At 45.0% G+C, this 25491-nt stretch overlaps 1 pseudogene; it reads left to right on the forward strand.

Moving 5' to 3' along the window:
- Nucleotides 1-2900: 2900 nt before the first annotated feature.
- Nucleotides 2901-24341, forward strand: LOC139023510 (brefeldin A-inhibited guanine nucleotide-exchange protein 1-like; annotated as a pseudogene).
- Nucleotides 24342-25491: the final 1150 nt, after the last annotated feature.

The following is a 25491-nucleotide window of genomic DNA, read 5'->3' on the forward strand; positions in this document are numbered from 1 at the left end:
CCCTGACAATCACTACACACAGACCCCACACACATTTGCACACACACACACACACACACACACCACCACACACACACACACACACACACAACACACACACAACACACACACACACCACACACAACACACACACACACACACACCACACACACACACACACAAGTCAGTAAACATACATGTTCCAAGTCCGGAAGTTCAACATACACCTTAGCAAATACATTTAAACTCAGTTTTTCACAATCTCCTGACATTTTAATCCCAGTAAAAATTCCCTGTCTTAGGTCAGTTAGGATCCCACTTTATTTAAGAATATGAATGTCGAATAATAGTAGAGAGAGTGATTTATTCAGTGTCTATTCTTTCATTTCACACACCCGTAGTGGTCAGAAGTGTACATACACTCAATTAGTATTTGTAGCATTCCTTTAAATTGTTAACTTGGGTCAAACTTTGTCGGGTAGACTTCCACAAGCTTCCCACAATAAAGTTGGGTAAATTGGCCCATTCTCCTGACAGAGCTGGGTTAACTGAGTCAGGTTACTTAGACCTCCTTTGCTCACAATCACTTTTCAGTTCTGCCCACACATTTTCTATAGGATTGAGGTTAGGGCTTTGTGATGGCCACTCCAATACCTTGACTTTGTTGTCCATTTTGCACACAACTCGGAAGTATGTTTGGGGTCATGCCCATTGGAAGACCCATTTGCGCCCAAGCTTTAAACTTCCTGACTGATGTTGAGATGTTGCTTCAATATATCCACGATATTTTCCGTCCCTTCATGATGCATCTATTTGTGAAGTGCACCAAGTCTCCTGCACAAAGCACTCCCCACACATGATTTGCTGCACCCTTTGTCCGTTGCTTCACGTTGGGATGCTGTTCTGTCACGGCTTGCAAGCACTCCCCCTTTTCCCTCCAAACATAGTACGGATGTCATTATGGCCAAACAGTTCTATTTTTGTTTCATCAGACCAAGGACAGTCTTCCAAAAGGTAATTGATCTTTGTCCCCATGTGCAGTTGCAAACTGTAGTCTGGCTTTTTTATGGCGGTTTTGGAGCAGTGGCTTCTTCCTTGCTGAGCGGCCTTTCCGATTATGTCGATATAGGACTCGTTTTACTGTGGATATAGATACTTTTGTACCCGTTTCCTCCAGCATCTTCACAAGGTCTTTTGCTGTTGTTCTGGGATTGATTTGCACTTTTTGCACCAAAGTACGTTCATCTCTAGGAGAYAGAACACGTCTCCTTCCTGAGCGGTATGTTGGCTGCATGGTCCCATGGTGTTTATACTTGCGTACTATTGTTTGTACGTGAATGTGGTACCTTCAGGCGTTTGGAAATTCCTCCCAAGGATGAACCAGACTTGTGGAGGTCTCCAATTCTTTTCTGAGGTCTTGGCTGATTTCTTTTAATTTTCCCATGATGTCAAGCATAGAGGCACTGAGTTTGAAGGTAGGCCTTGAAATACATCCACAGGTACACCTCCAATTGACTCAAATTATGTCAATTAGCCTGTCAGAAGCTTCTAAAGCCATRACATCATTTTCTGGAATTTTCCAAGTTGTTTAAAGGCACAGTCAACTTAGTGTATGTAAACTTCTGACCCACTGGAATTGTGATACAGTGAATAATAAGTGAAATAATCTGTCTGTAAACAATTGTTGGACAAAGTCCTTGTGTCATGCACAAAGTAGATGTCCTTAACCAACTTGCCAAAACTATAGTTTGTTAACAAGAAATGTGTGGAGTGGTGGAAAAAACAAGTTTTAATGACTCCAACCTAAGTGTATGTAAACTTCTGACTTCAACTGTATGTCTAATCTTGGCAAATGGCAGTTATTAAAGCTCTACAGTATTTTTCTGGATTATTGTATCATACACAGTTAAGGTAAGGTTTATCCTCACTTTTCTTTCTCCAGAAACTCATTGCTTATGGCCACCTCACTGGAAACGCACCAGACAACACTACACCTGGAAAGATGTTAATCGATAGAATCATCGAAACCATATGTGGCTGCTTTCAAGGGCCTCAGACAGACGAAGGTGTTCAGCTGCAGATTATAAAGGTGTGTGATCTATGAGCTCTCCCCCTGTCTGTGTGACAGACAGACCATCCCCAGCCTGCCTCTCCTCTCCTCCTATCTGTGTGACAAACACCAGTCCCAGCCTGCCTCTCCTCTCCTCCTATCTGTGTGACAGACAGACCAGCCCCATCCTGCCTCTCCTCTCATCCTGTCTGTGTGACAAACAGACCAGCCCCAGCCTGCCTCTACTCCTGTCTGTGTGACAGACAGACCAGCCCCATCCTGCCTCTCCTCTCTCCTGTCTGTGGACAGACAGACCAGCCCCATGCTCTCCTCTACTCCTGTCTGTGTGACAAACAGACCAGCCCCAGACCTGCTCTTCCTCTCCTCCTGTCTGTGTGACAAACAGACCATCAGCCCCAGCCTGCCTCTCCTCTCCTCCCCAGTGTTAATCCTGTGTCTGGCATGACTGGTCCTGTTGGCCTGTCTGTCTGTCGTCTAACCACTGAGCAGATAACACACATCAATGGTGTGTTCAGGCCCTTCCTCTCAGGGTTGTGCCAAACTAGTAGATCTAACAGCTGGCACATACATAGTGGACATACTTCTCCGTTGTTGTGCTTGACTGTTCAATATTACTGCCCACTAAGCAATGGCATCAAAATCAGGATTTTCAGGGACATAATTGATTTGTTAATGATATCCATTATTTAAAATGAGATGAAATTGTACTAACTTCTGCTGGGTTTCCTTTTAATAATGACAATCTCATGATTTTATAATGCTTTGTGTTCAGTCACAAAACCTAGGGTATCTTGTTTACTGTGATCAGTAGTGACTGTTAGGTTGGTGCCATAGAAATATAATACGTTGAATGGGTGTGTCCATTCAAGTCATTGATGCCAGAAAGGGTCTGCTGGCAGCCATTTTAAGTGTACTCAAAGGAATAAAGCATTCCAGTTCTGTGGATGCTGTCCCTCTGCAGGCTCTGCTGACAGTGGTGACTTCTCAGCACATCGAGATCCACGAGGGAATGGTGCTGCAGGCGGTCAGGACCTGCTACAACATCTACCTGGCCAGCAAGAACCTCATCAACCAGACCACGGCCAAGGCCAMGCTCACACAGATGCTAAACGTTATCTTCGCACGCATGGAGAACCAGGCAGTAGGCGCTCTCTCTCTCTTTGTCTCTGTTTCTGTCCCCCTCCCCCTCTCTCTGTCTCTCTGTGTGTCACAAAGAATTGTTAGAACGAGAATCCCCATTCAAGTCAATGTGCCATGATGGGTGGACCGGTGGCCCTGTTAAATGCATCCATTATTGTTCCAGTAAAATGTCAGTAGTCTGGGGGCCTTTTTTTACCCATTCTAGTAATTCTATTTCTGTRATTTTGGCATCGATGGAAAAGAAGCTGGAACGCAAGAATTAGATTTTTTAACTCTCCAATGATATCTAGCATTCAAATCACAGGATGAATTGGTCTGGGTCATCCAGAAAGCGAGTGCTTCAGGTTAAGCTTGCGTTGTGTTCTGCTGGTTGGTGTTGTAGTGGCTGATGATATGAACTCTCCTCTGGGGTGTGTGTGCATCTTATCATGACACGTCGCTTGCTATCTTTGCCAAGTAGGATTTTCTTTCAAGTAAAAACGCGCAGGCCTAACTATCTGCTGGCTGCCGACCCGACCAAGGAACYAACTTTGACTAAGCCCCTTGCATTATGAAGATACCGTCTATTATTCCCGTAACTATGTTGCCATGGTCAGTGTTTGCATYGCTACACTGAATGCCTTGACCTTTTATGAGCTGTGATGTCAGCAGCCTGTTGAGTTCAACAGATGGGTATCATCATTTAAACCTAATCTCACAATGCCAGTCAAAAGTAAAGAAGGCAACAGTGTTTGTCATTGAGTGTGTTTACTTGCACACTAATCATTTGCTATTAAACTGATTATGGGAGTAGGCGGATGATGCAATAGTCATATAAACACCTTACTCTGTTCATCTGAATCGTCATGAGGTCAAAATCAAAGTAAGCATATGGCGATTACAACGCCTGGTTTTCTGAGCAATCTTTCAAATTATTTGGACATGTAAGCACCTTAATCGTTGTTCCAGCAGTGTACAGTATTTGATCTGGGGATGTGCTAGCACCAGCCGAGAGCCTCCCTCTTTAGCGTGAGTGAAGTGAGTTCGGGAACAACTGAATGGATGCGTCTTAAAAGTAGTTTGCACGTACAAAATAATATGTCCGAACTCCGAATCAAGTATGCATCCCAAAAATAACATGATCGCTGTGGTAGAACGTTGATTGGTGATTTTCTGCATTTAAGGCCACGCTCACACAGATGCTAAACGTATCCTGATTTCCGATGTGTCCAGGTAAACAGGATTATTAGGGAAATCGTTCTTCTTGCAAAGCATGTAAATGTTTTAATGAAATGATTATGTTAATCTGACTATTCACAATAATCACATTATTGTGTGCATGTAACCATACTAAATCTTTGCTACCAACATGGTGATTGTTTTCCTTAAATTGACCTGTATGCCGAAAACAAAATACCTGATACCATGACAAAATTCAAATGATGCCCAGTGCTGTGATTGTTTTTGTGCTTGGCTTGACAGTGCATGGTCCATAATTGTTTGGCCTATGGTTGTTTCGTACAATCTAGGGCTAGGATTTTCAAGTAGGCATTAAGATGATGTCTGTGTCTGTGTTTCAGTCTGTGTCTCTGYGTCCAGCTCCAGGAGGCCAGTCAGATAGAGAAGGAGCGTCTGAGACAGCAGCGTCTGCAGCAGTCACCAAGCAGCCAACAGGGGCAGGAGCTTCCTTCATCCCCCCACAGCACCAAGGCCCCCCCCCCCTTCACCCACCAAACAGGCCCGTCGCCCCCCCCCCCCCCCACACACTTTGTGTCCGCCTGCCCCCCCCTGACAGAAACCTCATGCCTCCCCAACAGAACCATGGGCCCCACACAGTCCCACCTCAGCCCTCGGCCTCCCCTAAACAGCAGCACACCTCCTCACCCCCACCTCAGCTCAGGTGGTTACCTCCCAGGTAAGTGTGGTGGTGGAGGAGGAGGAGGGTGAGCTGGGCAGCGACACAGAGAAAGTCCATGCCAACGGTATCCCTGGCACGCCCAGATATACTGCCTTCACCCCCTCACTGGCAGACGACAGGCTCTCTGTCTCCTCCAACGACACTCAGGTGCCCACCCACACTGCTCCCCTACATAGAATGCCATTGATAGCTTCCCAAATAGCACCCTATTCCCTATATAGTGCACTACCTATGGTCCTGGTCAAAAGTAGTGCACTAAATAGGGAATAGGGTGCCATTTGGGATTCAAATACTGTCTATGGTGTATTAACAGATTAGTTGATAAATCCAAATATTAGAGTGGCATCTGATTTGGCGTACTAATGTACATTTGTGTATATGAACATGATTTTGTGTGTTTAATATAAGAGACATCTGTGTATTTCCTTTTCTAAGAATCTGGAGCTACGAGCGGTTCCTCCCCTGTTGCTAAGTTCTCCCATATCCTCCAGAAGGACGCCTTCTTAGTGTTTCGCTCCCTCTGCAAACTCTCCATGAAGCCACTGTCTGATGGACCCCCTGATCCTAAGTAAACTCTCCTTGATACCCTGTCACAATGACTCACTGTATGAATAAACCGGTAGGCTATGGCCATAGGAGTTGACTGTGATTGAATCTCTTGGTAGCCCTTAAAGGGCGTGGGTACATATTGTAACTTGTTTTGAGCCTTTATTATGTCTAAGGCGTATAGTATGTGATGTCTATGCATAACATTGTCAACTGTCTGTTAGTCCAGGTCATTAGAAGAGGATTGTATGACATTATAAAGATGTCATATGCTCGTGATGAGTCTTAAAATGCATAATAAGGCATTTGGATGCATCAAGGAAACGTTGTCTCTGTAGATCTCACGAGCTGCACTCCAAGATGCTGTCCGTCCAGCTGCTGCTGTCCATCCTGCAGAACGCTGGGCCCGTCTTCAAGACCAACGAGATGTTCATCGACGCCATCAAGCAGTACCTGTGTGTGGCACTGTCTAAGAACGGCGCCTGCTCGGTCCCCGAGGTCTTCTCACTCTCGATCTTCCTCACCCTCCTCTCCCACTTCAAGACCCACCTCAAGATGCAAATCGAGGTACTGGAACTGTTTGGCTCTCTACATTATGAATGAATAATAACAAGATTTAGTTTCATTGGTGCGTTGTGTTTAAACACCTTTTGTAAATACTGTGTAATAAACCCTTTACAGAATGATTTATACCGGATTTGGTGGAGTTTTATCACTGAGTGTAAGGAGGTTTTTAAACGTTTCCCGCGGGTGTTTTTCAAGGAGATCTTCCTCTACATCCTGGAGACGTCCACCAGCTCCTATGATCATAAATGGATGGTGATCCAGAGCCTCACCAGGATCTGTGCAGGTTAGTGTCTGTCTACTGTACTTCTCACTACCGGGGACTTGTCTATCTGTATTCCTTTCTCTTTGGTGTTCTGTCTCCTCCAGGTCTGATACCACCTCCCACTACTGAGGCTTTGACAGACAGACATTCACCTCTGTGTCTTCTCTCTCCTCACAGACGCCCAGAGTGTGGTGGATATCTATGTCAACTATGACTGTAACCTGAATGCTGCTAATATATTTGAGAGGCTGGTCAATTACCTATCTAAGATAGCACAGGGCAGAGTGGGGCATGAGCTTGGCACCACACCTGCTCAGGTAAAAGATGCTTCCAATGGACACCTTCCATACATCTCTTTCCTGTTGTGTGACCATTTTAAATGTGTTAATTTGTTGTAGGAGCTGAGCTTGAGGAAAAAGGGTCTGGAGTGTCTAGTGTCTATCCTCAAGTGTATGGTGGAGTGGAGCAATGATCAGTCTGTGAACCCCAACTCTCAGACCAGTCTAGGTAAGATACTACTTACCTACAGTACTACCTACTGTTGAATAAGAGCCAATGCGTTTCCTCTGAGACCAAGTCATCCTCATTCTTAACTACTGCAGTAGCCTAGGGGCTTCTTAATGACACACAAACCCACTGAGACGCGACGGCCCTGCTTCCACCCATATCTCTAACTACACATCTGACATCTCTYTGCGGCGCAGACTCAATTATATTTGTGTTTATCACGACATGTTCCATTGCTGATCTGGATCTGCTTTGCTCTCTGTCTTTGTTGTTCTAAGGAAGAGCAGGTAAAGCATCAAATCTATTCCTAGACTCATGGTTCCAGTTAGTTAGAGACTGAGGTTGATCTTGAATGTCAGTTTTAGCAAAACTGATAATCAAGTAGCGACCCTTCAGTTTGTTGTGTGGCCCTGTATTTGCTAACCTGCTGTGAGCACTAGTGGTGTTCAGGCTTACAGCAGCAGACCTCGTAGTGAGCCCCTGAGACCTCTGACAGGGTTTTATAAAGGGAAGGGTAATTCTTGACATTATGGGATGTCCCTACGTGCCACCCCTCCTCTCTGTAGGTCAGGAGAAGCCCGCGGAGCAGGAGCCCAGTGAGAGCACCAAGCCCCCAGAGAGTATCAACCACTACGGCAGCCTCAACTCCCTGGACTCCAGCGCTTCCTCAGGCATCGGATCCTACAGCACCCTCATGTCAGGAACGGACAACGCAGAGCAGTTCGAGGTCCTCACGCAGCAGAAGGAGATCATCGAGCAAGGCATCGACTTGTAAGTGTGTGGGAGACTGGAAGTAATGTCAGAGCAGCTTTCACTTGCATCCTAAATAACTAATCATTAGGATTTGTAGATCAGTCATTCTGCTCAGTCGGTGAAAAGTGACCGAGCAGAATTTGTGCTCTCAAATGTGCCTGTGTCATACAGATGTGACATTTCCCCCGCTCTCTCTTCCTGTGCAGGTTCAACAAGAAGCCAAAGAGGGGCATCCAGTATCTACAGGAGCAAGGCATGCTGGGTACCATGCTGGAGGACCTAGCTCAGTTTCTGCATCAGGAGGAGAGGCTAGATTCTTTAAGGACCTGCTGGAACTACATAACACGCAATGGGATTCACTGCCTGTTAGCCTTCAAGGGGCAGTTTACCAGACACGTATTAAGCCTAGTCCTGGACAAAACATCAAGCTCAATAAGTCTGGGGAAACTGCCCCTAAAAGATCTGTCTTAATCTGAGATGTTTTTCTGTGTTAAATGTCAAACTTTTGTTGTTCTCACTTTTTTTTGTCCACAAATATATTGAATATACAGTGTACACTATATTTTCATTGTTTATGTGTATGTTGAAGTTCCTCTGWATGGACTTTGCTTTTCAGACTCAGKYGGGTGAGTTCATCGGGGATAACGAGCGCATTAATAAAGAGGTGATGTACGCCTACGTGGACCAGATGGATTTCCAAGGCAAGGACTTTGTCTCGGCTCTACGTCTGTTCCTGGAGGGCTTCCGTCTGCCCGGAGAGGCCCAGAAGATCGATCGACTCATGGAGAAATTTGCGGCCAGATATTTAGAATGTAACCAAGGGTGAGTGTCTCTCTGGCATCTCACTAGACAGACCCCATGGATGATGTTGGTAGTTATGTTATTGCACAGTAGATGTTATGACATTGGGCTTTTTTTCTAATCCTTCAGGCAAACTGTGTTGACAACAAACCTTCACAGTCCACAAGTAAGTCACTCAGACACTGCTTTTTTTCTGTGACCTAAACATTTTTTGACTTTTTTCCCCCCTCTTCCAGGTGGAGAATAAAATGACGAAAGAGCAATACATCAAGATGAATCGAGGAATCAACGACAGCAAAGATTTATCTGAGGAGTACCTGTCAGCCATTTACAATGAAATCGCAGGGAAGAAAATAGCCATGAACGACGCAAAAACAATCACCCTCAAATCCAGCAAACAAAGCAAGTCTCTTTTCTGTTGCTGGTGGACATAATGACAAGGGTCAAGGAGGAAACAAGCACACTACATGGRCTCAAAGCTAGTCTGTCCTCAGAGGCACAGTGATGGCATCAACATTATTGTCTTGTGTGGTTAGGTGTTGACACTGTGTACAGTAGGTGTGTGTTTGTGTGTGAGAGCATGCTCACTGAGTGTCTGTCTGTTTTGTCCCCAGGTGTGGCCAATGAGAAGCAGCGGCGTCTGCTGTATAACGTAGAGATGGAGCAGATGGCTAAAACAGCCAAGGCCCTGATGGAGGCAGTCAACCATGTCCAGGCTCCCTTCACCAGCGCCACGCACCTAGACCACGTCAGACCCATGTTCAAGATAACCCGCCTAGGCCACGTCAGACCCATGTTCAAGGTAACCCGCCTAGGCCACGTCAGACCCATGTTCAAGGTAACCTGCCTAGACCACGTCAGACGCATAGAATTAGAATAAATTACTGTTAGGATAAGAATTAGAATAAATTACTGTTAGGATAAGAATTGGAATAAATTAATGTTAGGATAAGAATTAGAATAAATTACCGTTAGGATAAGAATTTGAATAAATTAATGTTAGGATAAGAATTAGAATAAATTACCGTTAGGATAAGAATTAGAATAAATGACTGTTAGGATAAGAATTAGAATGAAACTGATTGTATTTAAATGGTGCGACTAATGTTTAAGGTGCAACATCTGTTATGTCACCATTACTCACAGTAGTAATGCATTCCCTTCAGTATTAAAATGGGATTGTAGTTGATGCTGGAACCAAATGCAGAATACCAATTCTAAGACAGTATTACACATTACACATTTTTACACTCAAATGTAATATTTTTTGCACCAACATCCTAGGTCTGGAAATCCAAATAAATCTTTATTTTTGTACTGACCTTGTGTGTGTTTTTCCCCAGTTGGCATGGACCCCGTTCTTAGCAGCGTTCAGTGTGGGTCTTCAGGACTGTGATGACACTGAGGTAGCCTGTCTGTGTCTGGAGGGGATCTGCTGTGCCATCAGGATAGCCTGCATCTTCACCATCCAACTGGAACGTGATGCGTACGTCCAGGCCCTGGCGCGGTTCACCCTGCTCACAGCCAGCTGTGGTATCTCTGAGATGAAACAGAAGAACATCGACACCATCAAGACCCTCATCRCTGTCGCCCACACTGACGGAAACTACCTGGGCAACTCCTGGCATGAGGTTAGAATCTCTTCCATATTATCTGTACATAGTACAGTCACTGTATTTCAATATTTCGGACCAACCAGGACGTTATTATAGAAGAGAATATCCTCAATGACTTAGGTCGGCGTTGCTCCCAGTACATTTTTTTACCAACCAGTATCCTAAAAGAGAACTTGACTCAATAGCTAAATAAAGGATGATTAGTATAGTAACCCTCCATTAAAATCCCATCTGAAAGGTTCTCCTCTGTTCTCTCCTGGCCTCCACAGATCTTGAAGTGTATCAGTCAGTTGGAGCTGGCCCAGCTGATCGGGACGGGGGTGAAGGCCCGTTACATCTCAGGGACGGTCCCGGCCAGAGGGGGCCTCCTGGCCAGCCGGAGAGAGCAGGCCTCAGACAGCTCAGAGTACAAGGGACTGGGTGAGTCCTCTTTCCTTTTCATTGATAGTCTGCCTTCCAAATRGCACACKTTTCCCTATTCCACCCTAACCCCATAGATCTTTGGTCAATATAGGGAATACTAGGGGGTTATTTGGGATGCACCCAGGCTGTTGGATTAGATACCCTTTAGGCTACTGTCACAATGGCTAGTTTTGCTTTACGTGTATGTCAGTGTATCTTAGTGATAATGTCATATCATGGTTAATTGTTTGATATTTTCATATAATGTAGTGTTATGTGTCGTTGTTTGACTAAGGGGTTTGCTTGAAACGTGAACCTTCAGCTTTTTCTCATTACACATTGTTTGTCTTGCAGTTGGAGGTAATGTGGACCGTTAACAGATAGCTAGTATTCAGGAGTCCATTGGAGAGGCAAGCTCCCAGAGTGTATTCGTTGCTGCACCAATTTGTAAGTCGCTCTGGATAAGAGCGTCTGCTAAATGACTTAAATGCTGTTGACAGGTAGGCTGATAAAATGGGCCTTCTGATGGAATTTATTCAATATGTTGTTTCCCCTCTCCAGTTTTATTACGCAATAAACCTTTATCCTGTATAATGCCTCCTCTCCCCATAAGATCATAAAAACACTCACTTTTGCAGATGGAGAAAATGTCATATTTGTATGTTTTTTCAGGATATTTACTGGGTCTACCAGACTGGATGGCAATGCAATAGGTCGGTATCAGTTACATTTTATCCTAACTGTACATTTTTATCCAATGATGTGTAGGGGTGGCAAGTAGCCTCGGTTAGAGTGTTGGGGCAGTAACCGAAAGGTTGCTGGTTTGAACCCGGAGCCGAAAAGGTGAAACATTTTATTCTGTAGCTGTACTCTTGAGCAAGGCACTTAACCCCAATTGCTCCAGGGGTGCTGGTGGCCCTGGCCATGACCCCATACCCTGTGGGGAGTAGGGTTATACAAGAAACACATTTGCGTTACACACTTGTGKGTAACAGGACAAATATAAGCACCCTCCAAATCATTTCTTTGATATAGTTTTGAAGTGCCATGCTTGATCGAGTGAAACTGAATGTATTGCCTGAAATATGAATAATAACAGATTGAAATGAATTTGTTCAYTCTATGCAGTTGATTTTGTCCGGTGGTTATGTGCTGTATTAATGGACGAGCTAGCCTCACCAACACACCCATGCATGTTTAGCCTTCAGAAGATTGTGGAGATCTCCTACTACAACATGGGGCGCATCAGGCTTCAGTGGTCCAACATTTGGGAAGTCATCGGGGATCATTTTAACACGGTACTGGTTTATATTTTTATATTTGTTTGGGGGGAAAAAAATCCATAATTGGCAAGTATTTATAGTGCTGTTCACCTGCTGTTTTAGTGTTGATGTTGAAGTAGATGTTGAGAGATTGATGTGTTTGTAACTCTACAGGTTGGATGTAACTCCAATGAGGATGTGGCTRTATTTGCCGTGGATTCCCTGAGGCAGCTGTCTATGAAATTCTTAGAAAAAGGAGAGCTCGCCAACTTCCGATTCCAGAAGGATTTCTTGAGGCCTTTCGAACATATAATGAAAAASAACAGGTCAACTTTGTTTTATTTTGTAATGCATGAAAGGAAATTCTAATGCTGGTCAGAAATGTATCCTGCATCCTTTGTTGCCTAAAACAATTCAAACCTTGAAATGATTCAGCTATTCAGACATTGCAATGATTCAGTAAATCAAACCTTGAAAAYGATTCAGATCTTACAATGATACAATGATTCAATAATGATTCAATGATGCCATTGCCTACAGGTCTCCCACCATTCGAGACATGGTGGTGAGGTGTATAGCTCAGATGGTGAACTTCCAGACTGGGAACATCCGGTCGGGGTGGAAGAACATCTTCTCAGTGTTCYACCTGGYCGCCTCAGACCAGGACAAGAGCATCGTGGAGCTGGCCTTCCAGACCACYGGCTAYATCRTCAGTAAGTGTTGGGTTATATGACTAACACTAGAGTCCTTGGTCAATGACATGACTTACCGCTGTAAACATTAAGAATAATATAGGATGGTAGTGCACAGAGAAACTCAAAAAGAAACTGAACACTTATTTATTCATTTTTCTTTTTATACAGTACGTCAAACGTTTGGACACACTACTCATTCCAGTTTTTATTTTTGACTATTTCCTACATTGTAGAATAATAGTGAAATAACACATGGAATCATGTAGTAACCAAAAGTGTTAACCAAATCCAAATAATATATGATTCTTCAAAGTAGCCACCCTTTGCTTGATGACAGCTTTGCACACTCTTGGCATTCTCTCAACCAGCTTCATGAGTTAGTCACCTGGAATGCATTTAAATTAACAGGTGTGCCTTGGAAAGAAATTCCACAAATTAACTTTTAACTTAATGCGTTTGAGCCAATCAGTGGTGTTGTGACATGGTAAGGGTAGGTAACCACATCAGCCACGCTGATCCTAACATGGGGGCCCCTCAGGGGTGCGTGCTCTCCTGTACTCCCTGTTCACCATGACTGCATGGCCAAGCATGACTCCAACACCATCATTAAGTTTGCCAACGACACAACAGTGGTAGGCCTGATCACCGACAATGATGAGACAACCTATAGGGAGGAGGTCAGAGACCTGGCAGGTGGTGCCAGGATAACAACCTCTCCAACGTGATCAAGACAAAGGGGATGATTGTGGACTACAGGAAAAGGAGGACCGAGCATGCCCCCATTCTCATTGACAGGACTGTAGTGGAGCAGGTTGAGAGCTTCAAGTTCCTTGGTGTGCACATCACCAACAGATCCTCAAAGARTTCAAAGAGTTCCTCAGATCCTCAAAGAGTTCTACAGCTGCACCATCCAGAGCATCCTGACTAGTTGCATCACCGCCTGGTATGGCAACTGCTCGGCCTCTGACCGCAAGGCACTACAGGGTAGTGCGTACGGCCCAGTACATCACTGGGACAAAGCTTCCTGCCACCAGGACCTCTGTACCAGGTGGCGTCAGAGGAAGGCCCTAAAMATTGCCAAAGATTCCAGCCACCCAAATCTTAGACTGTTCTCTCTGCAAGCGGTWCCGGAGCGCCAAGTCTAGGTCMAAAAGRCTTCTTAACAGCTTCTACCCCCAAGCCATAAGACTCCTGAACAGCTAATCAAATGGCTACCCAGACTATTTGCATTGTCCCCACCCATTTAAATTTTTCTTTCTTTTTTTACTTCAGCTCATTTTAGTAAATACTTTCTTAACACTTATTTTTCTTAACTGCATTGTTGATTAAGGGCTTGTAATTAAGCATTTCACTGTAAGGTCGACACCTGTTGTATTCGGCGCATGTGACAAATATATATTTTTTAAATTTGATACAGAAGATCAGGAAGACCAAGTCCATATTATGGCAAGAACAGAGAAACGACAGTCCGTTACTTTAAGACATGAAGTTCAGTCAATGCGGAAAATTTCAGTCACAAAAACAGTCACAGTGCAGTCACAAAAACCATCAAGCGCTATGATGAAACTGTCTCTTATGAGGACCGCCACAGGAAAGGAATACCCAGAGTTACCTCTGCTACAGAGGATAAGGTCATTAGAGTTACCAGCCTCAGAATTTGCAGCGCAAATAAATGCTTCACAGATTTCAAGTAACAGACACATCTCAACATCAACTGTTCAGAGGAGACTGAACAGTTGATGTGTGAATCAGGCCTTCATGGTCGATTTGCTGCAAAGAAACCACTACTAAAGGCCACCAATAAGAATAAGAGACTAGGTTGGGCCAAGAAACACGAGCAATGGATATTAGACCGGTGGAAATCTTTCCATTGTTCTGATGAGTCCAAATTGGAGATTTTTGCTTCCAACCGCCGTGTCTTTGTGAGACGCAGAGTAGGTGAAAAGATGATCTTCGCATGTGTGGTTCCCACCGTGAAGCATGGATGAGGAGGTGTGATTGGTGTGGGGATGCTTTGCTGGTGACACTCTGTGGTTTTATTTAGAATTCAAGACACACTTAACCAGCATGGCTACCAAAGCATTCTGCAGCGATATACGCCATCCCATCTGGTTTGCGCTTAGTCCCACTATCATTCGTTTTTAGGACAATGACCCAACACACCTCCAGGCTGTGTAAGAGCTATTTGACCAAGAAGGAGAGTGATGGAGTGCTGCATCAGATGACCTGGCCTCCACAATCACCTGACCTCAACCAAATTGAGATGGTTTGGGATGAGTTGGACCGCAGAGTGATAGAAAGCAGCCAACAAGTGCTCAGCATATTTGGGAACTCCTTCAAGACTGTTGGAAAATAATTCCAGGTGAAGCTGGTTGAGAGAATGCCAGGAGTGTGCTAAGCTGTCATCATGGCAAAGGGTGGCTACTTTGAAGAATATAAAATATATTTTGTTTTTTTTAACACTTTTTTTGGTTACTACATGATTCAATGTGTTATTTCATAGTTTTGACGTCTTCACTATTATTCTACAATGTAGAAAATAGTAAAAATAAAGAAATACCCTTGAATGAGTAGGTGTGTYCAAACCTTTTGATTGGTACTGTATATACATTTTAAAGTGTATTTTTCATTTTTGTTCTCAGCAAATGTATTTGCGAAACACTTCCCGGCCACCATCGACTCCTTCCAGGATGCTGTGAAGTGTCTGTCTGAGTTTGCCTGTAACGCATCCTTCCCTGACACCAGCATGGAGTCCATCCGCCTCATACGCYACTGTGCCAAATATGTGTCTGAKAGGCCACAGGTGAGCACTATATAGCAAAGGAGTTCAAGTAGCCTACTCGGAGATAATACTAGGATGTGAAATACGAGGGCAGAAGTCCTAAGTAATGTATTAAACCCCTCTGCATGGCCATCAGACTGTCTAACCCTGTCTAAAACACTCTCCTCCCTCTCTTGCCAGGCCTTCGAGGACTACGCTAGTGATGACATGAATGTAGCCCCGGAGGACCGGGTGTGGGTGAGGGGGTGGTTCCCCATCCTGTTTGAGCTGTCCTGCATCATCAACAGGTGTAAACTGGACATCAGGACCAGGTAAAGCCCCTCATCCTACCTGGGACAAACTTCTAGTGAGTTTTTCCTAGCCAATGTGCTTCTGCAATTCTTGCTCTTTGGGGTTTAGGTCGGTATGTGTCAAGTGCTGATGTAAAAAGGCTTTATAAAATACAGTGAATACCAGTGTCCCTAGTCCTTGTTTGCCAATTTACTGATTGAGTTCCACTAGTGATGTGATCATCCCTACTTTTGTTGCCTTAATATATAAAACAGCATAAAATAACTTTGAGTGTGAACCCTCTACTAATAAATCATCCCTGTTTCCTTGTCATTGCTCTAGGGGCCTGACTGTGATGTTTGACATTATGAAGACCTACGGTCACACCTACGAGAAACACTGGTGGCAGGATCTGTCCATGACAACATGAAACTGCCAGAGCAGCAAACTGAGGTAAGAAGCTCAAGTTGAAAGGAACTTTGTGTCATAGCCAGAATACATAGCGTGTGTTGGGCCCTATGGGTCCTGGTCAAAAGTAGAGCACTATATAGGGAATAAGGTGCCAACTGCTGTATACTAATGAGCTTCATTTTCCCCTTTAAACCCAGAAAGCTGAATGGATGACTACCACCTGTAACCATGCACTTTACGCCATCTGTGATGTCTTCACTCAGTACTTTGAGTTTCTCAGTGATATTCTCCTGGACCATATCCTGTCTCAACTGTACTGGTGTGTACATTAAGGTGAGAGAAGAGGTCTTGTTGTCCATGTCTCATCTAAAACACCTCAAGAGTTTTAGGCCTCTCTCTCTCTCTTCCTTCTCGCTTTCTGACCTGCTTTCTTCTCTCTCTCTGAACTGCTTTGTCTCTCCTCTCTCTCTCTTCCCTCTCTCTCTGACCTGCTCTCTCTGACCTGGTCTCTCCCTTCCCTCTTTCTGACCTGCTCTCTTTCTCTCCCCTCTCTTTCTGACCTGCTCTCTCTACCTCTGAACTGCTCCCACCTCTCTCTCTCGCTCCCCTCTCTAACTCACCCTCCCTCTGACCTCCTCTGTCTCTCCTCAGACAACGAGCAGCTGGCGCGCTCAGGGACCAACTGTCTGGAAAATGTAGTCATTCTGAACGGGGAGAAGTTCAGCCCAGAGATATGGGACAAAACCTGCGACTGTTTTTATGCTGGACATCTTCCAAAACAACATCCTCTTGGCGTAAGACCTTTTGCTATCACAGGAAGTGCTTTACTACAATAGGATTTCATATTGACTGTCTTGTGTATGTTTTTTATGTTTATGAACTTGACCACTAGAGGTGATAACAGCCAGTAGATTGATCCTGTTCTGTAATTGGGCATCCTCTCCTATAGGCTTGTTGACGTGGAGACCAGCAGGAACGGAAGGAGAGCTGATGCCACTGTACTGACCCTCAACCTGGTAGGTTACTGCTCATCTGTGTTCTCGCCCCCCCTTTTACATTTATTTGGTTATGTTTGGACTTTTACACTGACTTCCCAGTAAACTAACTTCTTAACAACACTCTCAGAGAAAATGGGAATCGTATAGCTGAATTGGTGGATTATGTATGAGTAAAGGTTTGTTTGAATTGATCGGATGCTTCTTATTAGTCCCCGTTGGACTACTGTCAAGAGTCTAAACATTAAAATACATTTATATACAACAATTTTCACCATATAACCATATTAACAAATCATAATATTACTACATAATGACCAATAAATACTCCACACTCTAAAATATTGAATTCCTCATCTCTATAGTCCACAAAATTTTTTATGTATTATATTTAAATTGTTTAAAATCATGTTTACAGATGTAATATTGAAAAGGTTTCTAGTTTGCTCAGTTAATTTATTCCATTTCTTTATTACTCTAATTGAAATGTATATTTTTGCTACTTCTCTTTTCTGTCTGCGAAACCCATAGATAGGTGGGCCAATCTATTCTAGTATATTACGGAATGTCTGTCTCTTACCAACTGAATACCGTGTGAATAGAACTTGGCGTTTTTAAATTATGTATATTATCGAAAATAAATGCTGTTCTTTTTCAATTATCTATCGATTGATGAACAACCAAGACACGCCGCATGACTGCAAACAAGAATAACATATCTCCACCTTAAAACAATCTTGACTGCTTTAATTCTGTGCATTCTGCGCCCTTAACTTCCTGTGATGATGCATTTCCCCAGACCACCGAACAGTAGTTCAGCTGACTCAATTAATGCTAGTGTTATTTGCTGAATAATTTTTCCTGGTAAATATTTAGCTATCCTTCTGATTATGCATGCTGTTTTAATATATATATTTTTTTTTACATAGATTACTTATTTGAGACCACCATGATAAGCAGTTGTCTAGCTGCACTCCCAATAGTTTGGTTTCTGCCACTTCTTCAATTTGTACTCCTCCCATACTTAATTGTATCCCATGCTGTTTTGGCCTTTTCCTAGTTGAACAGACCAACATACCTTTGGTTTTCTTGGTGTTTAAAACAAATTTGTTTTGGCAAACCCACTCCCTGATATTCTCCAAATCTCCTTGTAAAGCTTGCTGTACCCGTTGAACCGATTGTCTTGCTGTATAAATTGTAGTATCATCTGCAAATATAGTCGCTTGAGTTTCAACTAAGGCATAGGGAAGGTCGTTGGTATATATTAAATAAAGAAGTGGCCCAAGGCAGCTGCCCTGCGGTATTCCACAGTTTAACACGAGGGGAAGAAAATGAACCATTGATATAGGTGGACTGTTTCCTGTCAGTTAGATATGACTGTACCCAATTCAATGCTACCTCCTTAAAACCATAATGCATTATTTCGTCAATTATTTCATGATCCACTAAATCAAATGCTGCACTGAAATCTAAAAATAGTACACCCACAAACTTGCCATTATCCATAGCATTGAGCCACTGGTCTGTCATGTCAACCAATGCAGTGGTAGTGGAATGGTTTTTGCGATAAKCATGCTGTGTTGAATCTAAGCTACATACAAGTCCTTCTCTGGTGTATTCAGGACTCCATATCCCAGAAGTCAGTGGACATTCAGACYCGTACAGAGGACCAGCAGTCACTGTGCAGTGTGGACAGGATCTCCCTGGAGAACCAGAGGCAGAGAACGTACAGTTGCTCCTCAGGCACATATGAGGACGGCCCCAAAGCTAGGACCCCAGCCAGTGAGTTTGTTTGACGGTTTACTGGGCAAGTCCCTACTCCCTGGCTCCTAGACAGCCCTCCCCAGATTTTCTCTCACCCTTGYCAATGCCATTGTCTCTCAAATAAAATTGTATTGGTCACATACACATATTTTTCAGATGTTATTGCGGGTGTAGCGAAATGCTTGTGTTTCTAGCTCCAATAGTGCAGTAATGTCTAACAATTCACAACAATCAAAACAATCTAAAAGTAAAATATGAATTAAGAAATATAGAAATATTAGGCGCTACTATGTCGGAAGTGGCATGACTAAAAGTATCAGTAGTATCAGATACAGTATGATCACATATGGAAATTAGTAAAGCATGTACTGTAAACATACTTAACGAGTGGGGGGTGATAGTGTTCCACTTGAATAAGTTGACCCAGGATTCTATGTACATCTGCTCCAAAAAATAAAGGGAAATAAACAACACAATGTAACTCCAAGTCAAATGCACACTTCTGTGAATCAAACGTGTCACTTAGGAAGCAACCACGATTGAGCAATAAATATTCACATGCTGTTCGTGCAACTGGAAGTAGACATAAGGTGGAATTTAGGCAATTGAAGACACCCCATATTAAAGGAGTGGTTCTGCAGGTGGTTGAGCCACAGACCCAGTTCCATAGCTTCCTGGCTGATGTTTTGGTCACTTTTGAATGTTGGGTCTGCTTTCACTCTAGTGGTAGCATGAGACGGGAGTCTACAAACCCCACACAGTGGCTCAGTAGGCAGCTCATCCGAGAGTGCACATCAACATGATGAGCTGTGCAAGAAGGTTTGCTGTGTCTGTCAAGCGTACTCGGTCGAGGCATGGAGGCCGCTAGTTAGGAGACAGGCCAAGTACATCAGGAGACGTGGAGAGCCGTGGAGGGCAACAAGCCAGCGCAGCCTACCTCCGCCTTTGTGGCAAAGGAGGATTAGGAGGGAGCCACGGCAGAGCCCCTGCAAAATTGACGCTCTCGCCAGGCTAAAATGGCGAATTGCTGTCTGCTCAAGCACGGTCAGAACAGAGACTCCATGAGGTGCCCCGACGCTCCAACAGTGGGGTTAGTGCTTACAGACCCAACACCGTGTCAGGACAGTTTGGCATTTGCCAGAGAACACCAAGATTGGCAAATTCGCCACTGGCGCCCTGTGCTCTTCACAGATGAAAGCAGGTTCACACGCACATGTGACAGACGTGACAGAGTCTGGAGACGCTGTGGAGAACGTTCTGCTGCCTGCAACATCCTCCGCATGACCGGTTTGGCGGTGGGTCAGTCAGTGGTGTGGGTCGCATTTCTTTGGGGGCCGCACAGCCCTCCATGTGCTCGCCAGAGGGAGCCTGACTGCCATTAGGTACCGAGATGAGATCCTCAGACCCCTGTTGAGACCATATGCTGGTGCGGTTGGCCCTGGGTTCTTTCTAATGCAAGACAATGCTAGACCTCATGTGGCTGGAGTGTATTCAGCAGTTCCTGCAAGAGGAAGGCATTGATGCTATGGACTGGCCTGCCCGTTCCCCAGACCTGAATCCAATTGAGCACATCTGGGACAACATGTCTCGCTCCATCCACCAACGCCACGTTGCACCACAGACTGTCCAGGAGTTGGCGGATGCTTTAGTCCAGGTCTGGGAGGAGATCCCTCAGGAGACCATCCGCCACCTCATCAGGAGCATGCCCAGGCGTTGTAGGGAGGTCATACAGGCACGTGGAGGCCACACACACTACTGAGCCTCATTTTGACTTGTTTTATCAGCCTGTAGTGTGGTTTTCCACTTTAATTTTGAGTGTGACTCCAAATCCAGACCTCCATGGGTTGATAAATTTGATTTCCATTGATATTTGTGTGATTTGTTAGTCAGCACATTCAAGTATGTTAAGAAAAAAGTATTTAATAAGATGTTTCATTCATTCAGATCTAGGATGATGTTTTTTTTTTTCCCTTTATTTTTTTGAGCAGTGTATATAGGTCAGTAGCCTCTAAGGTGCAAGGTTTAGTAACCAGGTGGTGCTTGGCTAGGGATGGCTATTTAACAGTCTGATGGCCTTGAGATAGAAGCTGTTTTTCAGTGTCTCGTCCCAGCTTGATGCACCTGTACTGACCTCGCCTTCTGGATGATAAGAGGGTGGACAGGCAGTGGCTCGAGCGGTTGATGTCCTTGATGATCTTTTTGGCCTTCCTGTGACACCGGGTGCTGTAGGTGTCCTGGAGGGCAGGCAGTGTGCCGCCGGTAATGCGTTGGGCAGACCGCACCAGCCTCTGAGAAGCCCTGCGGTGCAGTTGGCGTACCAGGCGGTGATACAGCCTGACAGGATGCTCTCAATTGTGCATCTGTAAAAGTTTGTGAGGGTTTATTACGCCTTCTTCTCCACACGGTCTGTGTGGGTGGACCATTTCAGATCGTCAGTGATGTGTACGCCGAGGAACTTGAAGTTTTCCACCTTCTCCACTGCTGGCCCGTCGATGTGGATAGTGGCGTGCTCCCTCTGCTGTTTCCTGAAGTCCACGATCAGCTCCTTCATTTTGTTGACAATGAGGGTGACGTTATTTCTGGCACCACAGGGCCCTCACCTCCTCCCTGTAGACTGTCTCAGCATTGTTGGTAATCAGGCCTACTATGGTTGTGTCGTCTGCAAACTTGATGATTAAGGGAGGCGTGTGTGGCCACACAGTCATGTGGAACAGGGAGTACAGGAGGGGGCTGAGCACGCATCCTTGTGGGTCCCCTGTGTTGAGAGCAGTGTAGTGGAGGTGTTGTTTCCTCCCTTCACCACCTGGGGCTGGCCCGTCAGGAAGTCCAGGACGCAATTGCACAGGGCGGGGTTGAGACCCAGGGCCTCAAGCTTAATGATAAGATTGGTGGGTACTATGGTGTTGAAGGCTGAGCTATAGTCAATGAACAGCATTCTTACATGGCATTCCTCTTGTCCAGATGGGATAGGGCAGTGTGCAGGCAATGCATTGTTATCGATCTGTGATCTATTGGGGCGATAAGCAAACTGAAGTGGGTCTAGGGTGTCAGCTAAAGTAGAGGTGATATGATCCTTAACTAGCCTCTCAAAGCACTTCATGATGACAGAAGTGAGTGCTACGGGGTCATTTAGTTCAGTTACCTTATGCGTTCTTGGGTACAGGAACAATGGTGGACATCTTGAAGCAAGTGAGGACAGCAACTGCCTCTTCTCCCACCTGCTATTCCTCTTTACCTCTGTTTCTCCCCGTCCCTCACGCTGCCTGTCCTGTGTCTCTCAATGTTTTTGCAGAGGTGCAGGAGCAGAGGTTATTCTCAGGCTTGCTCATTAAGTGTGTGGTGCAGCTGGAGCTGATCCAGACCATAGACAACATGGTCTTCTACCCCGCCAGCAGCAGGAAGGAGGATGCAGAGAACCAGGCTGCTGCACAGGTAACCATGGAGTTTGTACTCAAGTCACACAGTTTCAATAACTGAAGTGAAAGACAGTAAGGGCAAAATGTATCTTATGACAAATCATATTTTGAGATGGGCTGTCAATGTTATTACAAACAATGACAAAACAAGTTGTGAATCCTTGGTCCCTGGATGGGAGACCAGATGCTGCTGGAAGTGGTGTTGGAGGGCCAGTAGGAGACACTCTTTCCTCTGGTCTAAAATAAGTAAATATCCCAATGCCCCAGGGTAGTGAATCGGGACATTACCCTGTATAGGGTGCCGTCTTTCGGATGGGACGTTAAACGGGTGTCCTGACTCTCTGGTCACTAAAGATCCCATGGCACTTATCGTAAGAGTAGGGGTGTTAACACCGGTGTCCTGGCTAAATTCCCAATCTGTCCCACATACCATCACCTAATCATCCCCAGTTTACAATTGGCTCATTCATCCTCCCACCCTCCTCTCCCCTGTAACTATTCCCTGGGTCGTTGCTGTAAATGAGAATGTGTTCTCAGTCAACTTACCTAATAAAATAAGAGTAAAATTAATTAATAAAACAATCAGGATGGCTGACTAACATTTGGTTATAACTGAGCATTGTGGTGTTGTCAACCTCTCCAGAGAGACCCAGTAGATGCAGACGTCTTCTTGGAGGCCCAGGACCAGGGAATGTACCGCTATCTGACCTCAGATCAGCTCTTCAAACTGCTGGAATGTCTGCTAGAGTCCCACCGCTTCGCCAAGGCCTTCAACTCCAACAGCGAGCAGGTGACTGGATGACTAAGAATCCCCTATACCTTCAAATGATCATCCCATTTCATTTGTCATTTAGCAGCTCTCTTATCCAGAGCGACTTACAGGAGCAATGTAGGTTTAAGTGCCTTGCTCAAGGGCACATCGACAGATTTTTCACTTCCAACGCACTTAACCGCTAGGCTACCTGCCGTCCCAAGCTATAATCATGACCTCTAATGACACAGAGATCCTATAAATTACTACTCTATATGGGATTCTACATGGAATTCTTGTCTGATGTTGTGGAATTAGTAAACAGTGACATTTGAATGGCTTAATGACAAACAGCTGTCTCACAGCATGTGTGTTACTCAGGTTTCAAGGGGAAGTCCAAACCAAACCTGTTGAAGCAGGAGACTAACAGTCTGGCCTGTGGCCTCCGCATCCAGTTCCGCATGTACACAGACGACAGCCGCAAGGCAGCCTGGGAAGAGGTGCAGAGATGACTGCTCAAGTAAGAACTTAGCTAGAGGAAATTGTGTTATTGACTTGTGTTAAAACAGTAAAACGCATCCTGTTCAGCAACCTTTAGTCCATCATTGTGGACAGGAGGGATTACCGGTAGTACAGACTGAGGCAAGAACCTGCGTTTTGCTTGCCTGGTCAATCAGACTGCTGCGCTCACATTTAATTTAAAGTGAAACAGAATGTGAGTTACACTGAGATCAAGCTGGGTTCCACCAGACTAATATTCTGCTGGTCGGGGTCTGGGAATAAGTGCCACACTTCTGTAATGTCTCTCTGCTTATTGCAGGGGGTGTAGTGAGGCCCTGGCCTACTTCCTCACACTGACATCAGAGAGCCACCGGGAAGCCTGGACCAATCTCCTCCTCCTCTTCCTCACCAAGGTGGTGAAGATCAGAAATGACAGGGTGAGTCGATCACAAAGTAGAGTTCTCAATTAATCTTTCCTCGCCTCGTTCTCAAATTGCAGTGGGGAAGAAAGTCCAAGGGGAGAGAGCTTGGACTTTCTCCTCCAATACAGTTGAGATAGGATGCAAGGAAACATGGAAAGATTAATTGAGACAGAGGCTTAGTCGCAATTTTCCCTTCACGTCTGTGGAGAATGAACTAATCGGATCCCCTCTATTATCCAGTTCAAGGCCCATGCATCCAGATACTACCCACTCCTCTGTGAGATCATGCAGTTTGACCTGATCCCAGAACTCCGGGCCGTGCTGCGTAAGTTCTTTCTCCGCATCGGCAATGCCTTCGACATCTCACTGCTGCCCAGTCCCAGAGAGGAGCTAGGGCTTGCTGGAAGCTAGTGACATCATCACTAGTGGACCAGGACCAGCACAGGCTCCAAAGACAGTCCCTCTCTGGGGTGGGAGAGGGAAAGTCTGCATCCCGAATGGCACCCTATTTCCTATGTAGTGCACTATACAGGGGATATGGTTCAATTTGGAACAGAGATGATGTTTAACCCTCTGAACTCTGCCCCTCTGAGGGCTGCTTAAAGCGGACTGGTTAGCTGAAAGTGACAGGGCCCGCAGAAAGGTACTGGAAGCTCCTCCATGCTGCACACAGTGATCTGCCGGCCAGAGATATACTATTGACAATAGTGTAGTGAGTGGGGCCCACAAAAGCACTGAATGAATAGCTGCAGTATGGCTTCCTGGTACAGTACAGCATAGAAATATCATACTAATGATTAGAATAACAATACAATTATTTTACCCATTTCTCCCCGTCTGACCAACATTATGGAGGGTGTGATGTGTGCTTTTTTCTATCTCTCATGAAACTGAGGAGGTATAAAAGGGCTAGTGAAAAGGATGAACATAATGATTTTCTTTTGCGCAGTCACTAGGTGTCAAAAGCAGCTTTTTAGTATTGTTAGATACTAAAACCTGTCGTTTTCAGCACTCTTGGCATTTTCTCACTTAAATTTATCCTTACCATGGCTCTAGTTTTGTCTTNGGTGGTGCTTGGCTAGGGATGGCTATTTAACAGTCTGATGGCCTTGAGATAGAAGCTGTTTTTCAGTGTCTCGTCCCAGCTTTGATGCACCTGTACTGACCTCGCCTTCTGGATGATAAGAGGGTGGACAGGCAGTGGCTCGAGCGGTTGATGTCCTTGATGATCTTTTTGGCCTTCCTGTGACAYCGGGTGCTGTAGGTGTCCTGGAGGGCAGGCAGTGTGCCGCCGGTAATGCGTTGGGCAGACCGCACCAGCCTCTGGAGAGCCCTGCGGTGCAGTTGGCGTACCAGGCGGTGATACAGCCYGACAGGATGCTCTCAATTGTGCATCTGTAAAAGTTTGTGAGGGTTTRTTACGCCTTCTTCTCCACACKGTCTGTGTGGGTGGACCATTTCAGATCGTCAGTGATGTGTACGCCGAGGAACTTGAAGTTTTCCACCTTCTCCACTGCTGTCCCGTCGATGTGGATAGTGGCGTGCTCCCTCTGCTGTTTCCTGAAGTCCACGATCAGCTCCTTCATTTTGTTGACAATGAGGGTGACGTTATTTTCCTGGCACCACAGGGCCCTCACCTCCTCCCTGTAGACTGTCTCAGCATTGTTGGTAATCAGGCCTA

Source organism: Salvelinus sp. IW2-2015, linkage group LG32, assembly GCF_002910315.2.
Source record: "Salvelinus sp. IW2-2015 linkage group LG32, ASM291031v2, whole genome shotgun sequence".
Taxonomy (NCBI): Eukaryota; Metazoa; Chordata; class Actinopteri; order Salmoniformes; family Salmonidae; genus Salvelinus; species Salvelinus sp. IW2-2015.